The sequence below is a fragment of the Euphorbia lathyris genome, chromosome 5, assembly GCF_963576675.1.
Source record: "Euphorbia lathyris chromosome 5, ddEupLath1.1, whole genome shotgun sequence".
In the NCBI taxonomy this organism is placed as follows: Eukaryota; Viridiplantae; Streptophyta; class Magnoliopsida; order Malpighiales; family Euphorbiaceae; genus Euphorbia; species Euphorbia lathyris.
In genome coordinates, this window is record NC_088914.1 from 60,847,668 (window position 1) to 60,855,148 (window position 7,481).

At 35.4% G+C, this 7,481-nt stretch overlaps 1 pseudogene; it reads left to right on the forward strand.

Moving 5' to 3' along the window:
- The first annotated feature begins 4,411 nt into the window (after positions 1 to 4,411).
- Positions 4,412 to 6,727, forward strand: LOC136229842 (uncharacterized; annotated as a pseudogene).
- The last annotated feature ends 754 nt before the right edge of the window (positions 6,728 to 7,481 follow it).

Here is a 7,481-nt window from a genome sequence, read left to right on the forward strand (position 1 = left end):
AATTGGGCTACTGGGTAATAAGTGTGTATCATGGTCCTCACACATGCTTTGGTTCAATGTTGACGCAAGATCATAATAAGCTTGATAGTAAAATGATTTCAAACTGCATTATGGATATGGTTGCAAAAGATCCAAGGTTGAGTGTCGGAGTTATACAAGCAAACATCAAGACTCAATTCAAGTTTTTTGTGTCCTATAAAAAGGCATGGTTTGGGAAAAAGAAGGCGTTAGAAAAGATTTTTGGCAATTGGGAAGAGTCGTACAACATGTTGCCTCGATACTTGAATGCCTTGAAACACTATAATCCAGGATGTGTTAGTTGTCTAGTGACTGATGAAACACATAATCAACAACATCAAATATTCAAACGAGTTTTTTGGAGTTTCAAACCGTGCATCGAGGGTTTCAAACATTGTTGACCCATGATATTGATAGATGGGATATTTCTATACGGTAAGTATAAACATACATTGTTGGTGGCAACGTCATTTGATGGCAACAACCACATACTTCATATTGCATTTGCAATTGTAGAAAGCGAGAATCAGTCCAGTTGGTCATGGTTCATGGATTGCATCCAGAGGTATGGCACTCAACGCATTGGTTTAAGCGTCATCTCAGATCGACATGCTGGAATTTTGTATGCAATGTCCCAACCAAACTTGGGTTGGGCTGAACCGATGGCATTTCATAGGTTTTGCCTCTGACACTTTGTCAGCAATTACAACCACAGTTTCCATAAGACTGGAATTAAAAAACTTCTATACCGGGCTGGTAAGTGTTAGTATATATGTTTCAAATGATTCCATCTCAATATGTAGTATATGTTTTCACAAAATGTTGAATTAACTTATTTAGGTGCACAAGCACAACCAAGGAAGTTTCAGAAGATAATGGATGCAATCAAGGCAATGGATGTAGCATCGTACAATTGGGCAATGGAGAGACCGATGGATCGATGGAGTCTGACATATGATAATGGTGCACGGTGCGGGAATATGACAACAAACATTGCAGAATGTGTAAACAGTGTTCTAAAAGGCATCAGACAAATGCCTATACAAAGCATTGTGGAGTATACATTTGCAAAAATGGTGCATTACTTTGACTTGCATAGACAAGTGTTTAGTAATTTGAAGGATAAAGGTGAGACATACACACCAGTTTGCAAGGATTTGTTGAAAAGGTATGGACAAAAGGCGAATGGTCACACTATCATTGAATACGACACTCGAACTGGGTTTTATCAGGTTCGGACAGCTTATGATCCCATCAAACAGAAAGGGAACAGCATCCAGAATGTTAAACTCCAGACTCGTGAGTGTACATGCTACAAATTCCAAAATTATAAACTACCTTGTTCTCATGCAATTGCAGTGTGCATGCACCTACACATAAATTTATGGCAATATGTTGACGTGACACATACATTGGCTGAGACTTTGTGTGTATATAACTATCCATTCCAACCGTTATCCCATCAAGAATATTGGCCCGAGTTTAGTTCACCGAAAGTGCATGTTGATCCAAGGATGAAGCGTAAGCAATGACGACCTAAGTCAACAAGAATTAAGAATGAGATGGACTTGATCGAGACGGGTACGACTAGTTATACCTGCAGCATTTGCAGACAAAGCGGTCATAATAAGAAGTCATGCCCAGAAAGAGCAGGCAGCGTTGGAGGCCAAAATAGGATGCCCAGTTCTACCGGTAGAAATGCAGGCTCTTCGTCTAGACAACGGGGGCGAAATTGATTATGTATTTGTTTTCCAATATGTAGTTATGTTTTTGAATATGTAGAACACTTAGGATATGTTACTTATGTTATTTGTATGGATATATTATTTATGTAGTTTTATGTTTATGTTGTATGGATTGCAACTTACGTTAAAACTTCCTCAAATATTTTGATTAATTCATGTTTATATGCTTTGATTAATAGGATATGGATATTTGGAGTACAAATAATTTCACTAATGGAGATATACTAGATATCTACATTGATCCAGATTGTGAAACATGGTACGGAAAAAAAAAAGAAAATTTGCCAATGCTAGAACCCACTACCATTTGGTGCGGACAGATGCAGGACATATTTTTGAAGGATACCACACCAAAAACCTACCCGATAATTGCATAGTTAATGAGTATACTCCACTTGAATGGATGAGGTTATGGGAAGTTCAATGTGAGCTTGAAGCATACTGTGTTTGCCATTGTATAAAAAGGCCGAAGATCATATCATCCATGTTGCCAAGACGAACAACAGCAGAAAAATGCATTGTGAAAGAACAACTGCAACGGGAAATAGATATAATGGAGGTTCGGCTAGCTAAGTTCCATGATGAGGAAATCACAAAAGAAGAACCGACCACATCAACATCTGATTTATCGTCTGGTAGTGACGATGATGCTTTTCAAACATTTTTACCTCGTTCGTTGCCTCGTTGTTGTTTTGCAACTTTTCGCATGTAGGTCATGTCATGTCCGCATTTTTTTCAAATGTTTTTCAATATATACTTCTGTTTCTCAATATGTACTTATGTTGTTTGAATGAATATGTTATTTATGTTATTTGTTTCTGTTTCTCAATATGTACTTATGTTGTTTATGTTTATGTTGTTTGAAGTATGGAGAGATAATTTTAAGTATGAGGAATTAATTTGAATTATCATAAATTTTAGCATGCTAATAGTAGTATGGAATTGTGATAACGATAATTTCGAGTATCATAATATGGCAGTGTACTAAAAATAATATATATTAAAGCATTTTAGAAATAATACATATTGAAGTTTGCTAGAAATAATATATAAAACTTATCTACGTGGTACATATGGTTGACAACTTCCTGTGTAACAGCTTTGACAAGACCATTTTAGTCTTGTTACTTTCTATCTTATTCTATGTAATTTGGAAACATTTGGTGCTTAATTGATGTTTTTGTTTCATATTTTGTTTTGGGAGAAAGTTTAGATGTTTGGTGAAAAATCTGGAAATTAGTGGCCTTTTGGAGCATTGGAGTATTTGCAAATCAGAGGCCAATTTCAGTTAAGGTGTGGGCACGTCCTGTCTCAGCTGTAATTGAGAAACAGCAGCCAACTTCAGTTAAGCCGTGGGCACGTGGCTGGAAGAATTTGGAAGAGATAAGAAGATATTTTCAGATTTGATTTTGGGATATTATCTTATTTAATTGTATTTTATTTTAGTTAGGATTTGAATATTTCCTATTATCTCTATTTAATCATTAATTAATTAGAGATTTATTTTCTTTCCTTATCTCTTAAGGATATTTTAGTCTTTCTTCTTAGGGTTTCCCCCCTATAAATAGAGGCTTAACATTCCTTAGAGAGGAGAACTAGGTTTTACAGATTTTCAATTGTATTGTTGAATTGTTTTCATTATGAGTAGCTAAGTTCCATTTTCTGATTCAAGAGGGATTTCATTAGGTTGAAAGTTGTGAGGTTTCATGTATTAATTTCCTCAAGTATTAATTCAAGTTCTGATTTTCTTCTTCAATTCTTTTTATGATTATTGAATCGTATTCGATCTTCTATTGTTAAGTATTTATTCTTGATCCGTAATTATCTTGAATGAATTACAACAAGTAGCAAAAATCGATCTTGAGTAATTTAGTTTTTGCTTAAGATTGATTGGGAAGAAAATTCAGCCAATTGCTATTGTTTGTCGACGTTCCTCTCAATAGGAATTGATTTGATAAACTTTCTTAATCCTAATGCGATTATTGTGAAATTGGATATGCTTCATTCCCTTTTCTTAATAACTAGGTTGATTTAGGTGCTTCACTTAAATTGATAAATTAAGAGAAAGTGAAAGAGTGAATTAGGTAATCCTTATACTCTTTAATCAAAGATTTGAATTTTAATTTGTTTATCATTTAAACCAATGATCAACAAACACCTAATGAACCCAATCTCTTGAATCAGGCTCTCTCATTATTGAATTCCAATTTACTTTACTTGTTTAATTTGATTTAACCATCCATCAAAATCAAACCCCCCCCCTTTTATTTTATTTGCTCATTTGAATTAAGAGGTTAATTGTTCTCTTGGGATTCGACCTGGTCTTACTATTACTACAAATCAAATTGTAGTCCAATAGAGAAATCAGTAAAAAAACTATAAATCTATTTTGTCGGGCTTCGACAAACCCGCCAAAATTTGGCGCCGTTGCCGGGGAACAATTTAGTTTCTTGATTCATTTTCCTTTGTTTTTGATACTTTTTATGACCCGCACCTCTCGTGGAAGTGAACGAATATTTATTTCTGAAATAGAAAAAGAAATACGGAGGTTAAGAAAAGAAACAAAACAAAGGAGTGTTTGTTCATCGTCTTTAGAAAATTTTGAAGAAATCAGAGAAAATTTTGTTTTTCAAAGTGAGGAAGAGACGATGGATGGAAATAGAACATTAAGGGATTTTGCAGCACCCAATTTAAATCGCCAATCATTTTGCATTGAGTTCCCAAATCCAGAGGTACCTTTTGAACTTAAATCTGGATTAATTCACTTACTCCCTTCTTTTCATGGTCTTACAGGTGAGGATCCTCATAAACATTTGAAGGAATTTCATGTCATTTGTTCTGGTTTGAAACCCGAACGAGTAACTGAAGAGCAAGTTAAACTACGAGCCTTTCCTTTTTCTTTAAAATATAAGGCTAAGGATTGGTTGTACTATCTCCCATCGGGATCTATCACGACATGGACAGAAATGCAAAGGTTATTTCTTGAGAAATTCTTTCCATCTTCCCGTGCAGCAAATATTAGAAAGGAGATATGTGGAATTAGACAAGCTTGTGGAGAGACCTTATATGAATATTGGGAAAGGTTCAAGCAACCGTGCACTAGTTTCCAACATCATCAAATACCCGAACAACTCCTAATCCAATATTTTTATGAAGGATTGGCTCCAATTGATAGAAGCATGATTGATGCAGCTAGTGGAGGAGCGTTGGTGAATAAGACACCCGATGAGGCAAGACAATTAATCTCCACTATGGCTGAAAACTCCCAACAATTTGGAACAAGATCAAATAGCACCACCAAGCAAGTTAATGAGGTAAACAATTCTAACATTGAAAATAAATTTGCTGAATTAGTTTCTTTGGTGCGTCAAATTGCAGCAGACAAAGTACAGCTTGAAAAGGTATGTGGAGTATGCTCAATTGTGGGACATTACACTGATGAGTGCCCATCATTACAAGAAGATTTCCAACAAGCAAATGCTATTGGAGGATTTCCAGGACAACCACAACGCAATTATGATCCTTATTCTAACAATTACAATTCGGGATGGAGGGATCATCCAAATTTTAATTATGGAAATCAAGGAGGACAGCAAGGTTGCAAAACCAGTCATATAATCAACCACCTCAAGTGTAAGGACCATCCAGACCTTCAACTTCTAACTCAGGTATGCCTTTGGAAGACATTGTTAAAAGCCTTGCTGAAAGTACTTTTAAATTTCAACAGAAAATGGAGGCAGAAATTCATAATTTGGGAAGCCAAGTGGCTCAATTAGCTACATCAGTTCACAAATTGGAGGCACAAAATTCTGGAAAACTAACTTCCCAAACTATGGTGAACCCAAAGGAAAATGCTTGTGCAATCACATTACTAAGTGGGGAGGAAGTTCAATCAAGTCCACCTCCAATAAGAGAAGAGAAACAAAAAGAACCACCCAGTGTAGTGTAGCTAAGAAAGATCCTAAGGTAAACTCTAATCTCATTCCATTAATTCCATCTAAATTGGCTCCTTTTCCTTCAAGGTTCGCAAAATCAAAGGACGACTATGAGAAAGAGGTATTGGAAACCTTTCGAAAGGTAGAGGTAAACATTCCACTACTTGATGCAATAAAGAAAATTCCAATGTATGCTAAACTTTTGAAGGAATTTTGCACAAATAAGAGAAAATTGAAAACTGATGAAAGAGTAAGGGTGGGGCAAATGTTTCAGCTGTGATTAAAAAGAGTCTACCTACTAAATGTAAGGACCCATGCATGTTTACAATGCCTTGTGTTATTGGGAATAAATGAATTGAACATGTCATGCTAGATTTAGGAGCATCAATAAATGTAATGCCTTATTCTATTTATAATGCTCTTAATTTGGGACCTTTGAAACAAACAAGGGTAGTGATTCAATTAGCTGATCGTTCTAACTCTTACCCGGAAGGAGTTGTGGAAGATGTTTTGGTGCAGGTGAATGAATTGATTTTTCCAGTTGATTTCTATATTTTGAAAATGGAGAATAATGCATCTGGAAATTCAGCACCTTTGCTACTTGGAAGGCCATTTATGAAAACAACAAGAACAAAGATTGATGTTCATGAGGGTACTCTCTCCATAGAATTTGACGGAGAGATTGTAAAATTCAATATTTTTGATACCATGAAGTACCTTGAAAATTCAGATACTGTTTATCATGTTGATGTCATTAACTCACTTATGCACGAAAAGTTTCAAGAAAAAGAGAGTCTATGTGAGTTGGAAGAAGGTGGACAAGCAAGTAATGATTCATCGAATGAGATGCAAAAAGGTGTAGAAAAATCTGAAATTGAAATGCCCAATACTTACAAGAAAATTCTACCTTTTATTTTGCAGGCTTTAACAGTCAAATTGAATATTTTGCCGGATCATGTGAATTATGTCTATTTGGGAGAAGATGAGACACTTCCGGTGATAATTGCAAAAGGCTTAACTATAGAGTAAGAAGAAAGTTTGATCAAAGTTCTTCAAGAGCACAAAATGCCAATTGGTTGGAATTTACCCGAAATTAAAGGCATTAGCCCATCCACTTGCATGCATCGAATATTTTTGGAGGAAGCTAATTTAAATCGAAAATTGCAAGTGCAAGAACTTGAGGAGCTACATTTGGAAGCTTATGATAATTCGAGAATTTACAAGGAGAATACGAAGTTGTTTCATGATAGTATGATCTTGAGAGAACAATTTCAAATCGGACAAAAAGTTTTATTATATAGTTCTCGATTGAAACTCATGCTCGGTAAGTTACGTTCTTGTTGGGTTGGTCCTTTTGTTGTGATTAACAGTTTTCCTTATGGTACAGTTGAGATCAAGAGCATCGAGATGGATAAAGTTTTCAAAGTAAATGAGCATCACTTGAAAGTGTTCCATGAAGGTTTCAAAGAGGAACCAAAGTCGGAGATGAGTGTGGGAATTCTACACTATGAGAACGATTAGAAAAGGGAGTTCGTCGAGCATAGCGACGTTAAATAATTGCGCTATTGGGAGGCAACCCATTAAATAACCTTTTTTTAATAGTGTTAATTTTTAGTTTAAACTTCAGGAGCTAGCCGTGACCACATGTCAAATTATAACCTTTATCAAAATAGAAGCAGGAACCAATTTTGTTTAAACCGTGCCCACGGCTTATGAAAAACTGGTTACAGCTTTTATTGTATTTGTGCATTTTCGATTGACATGCCCACGACTTAAACAAATT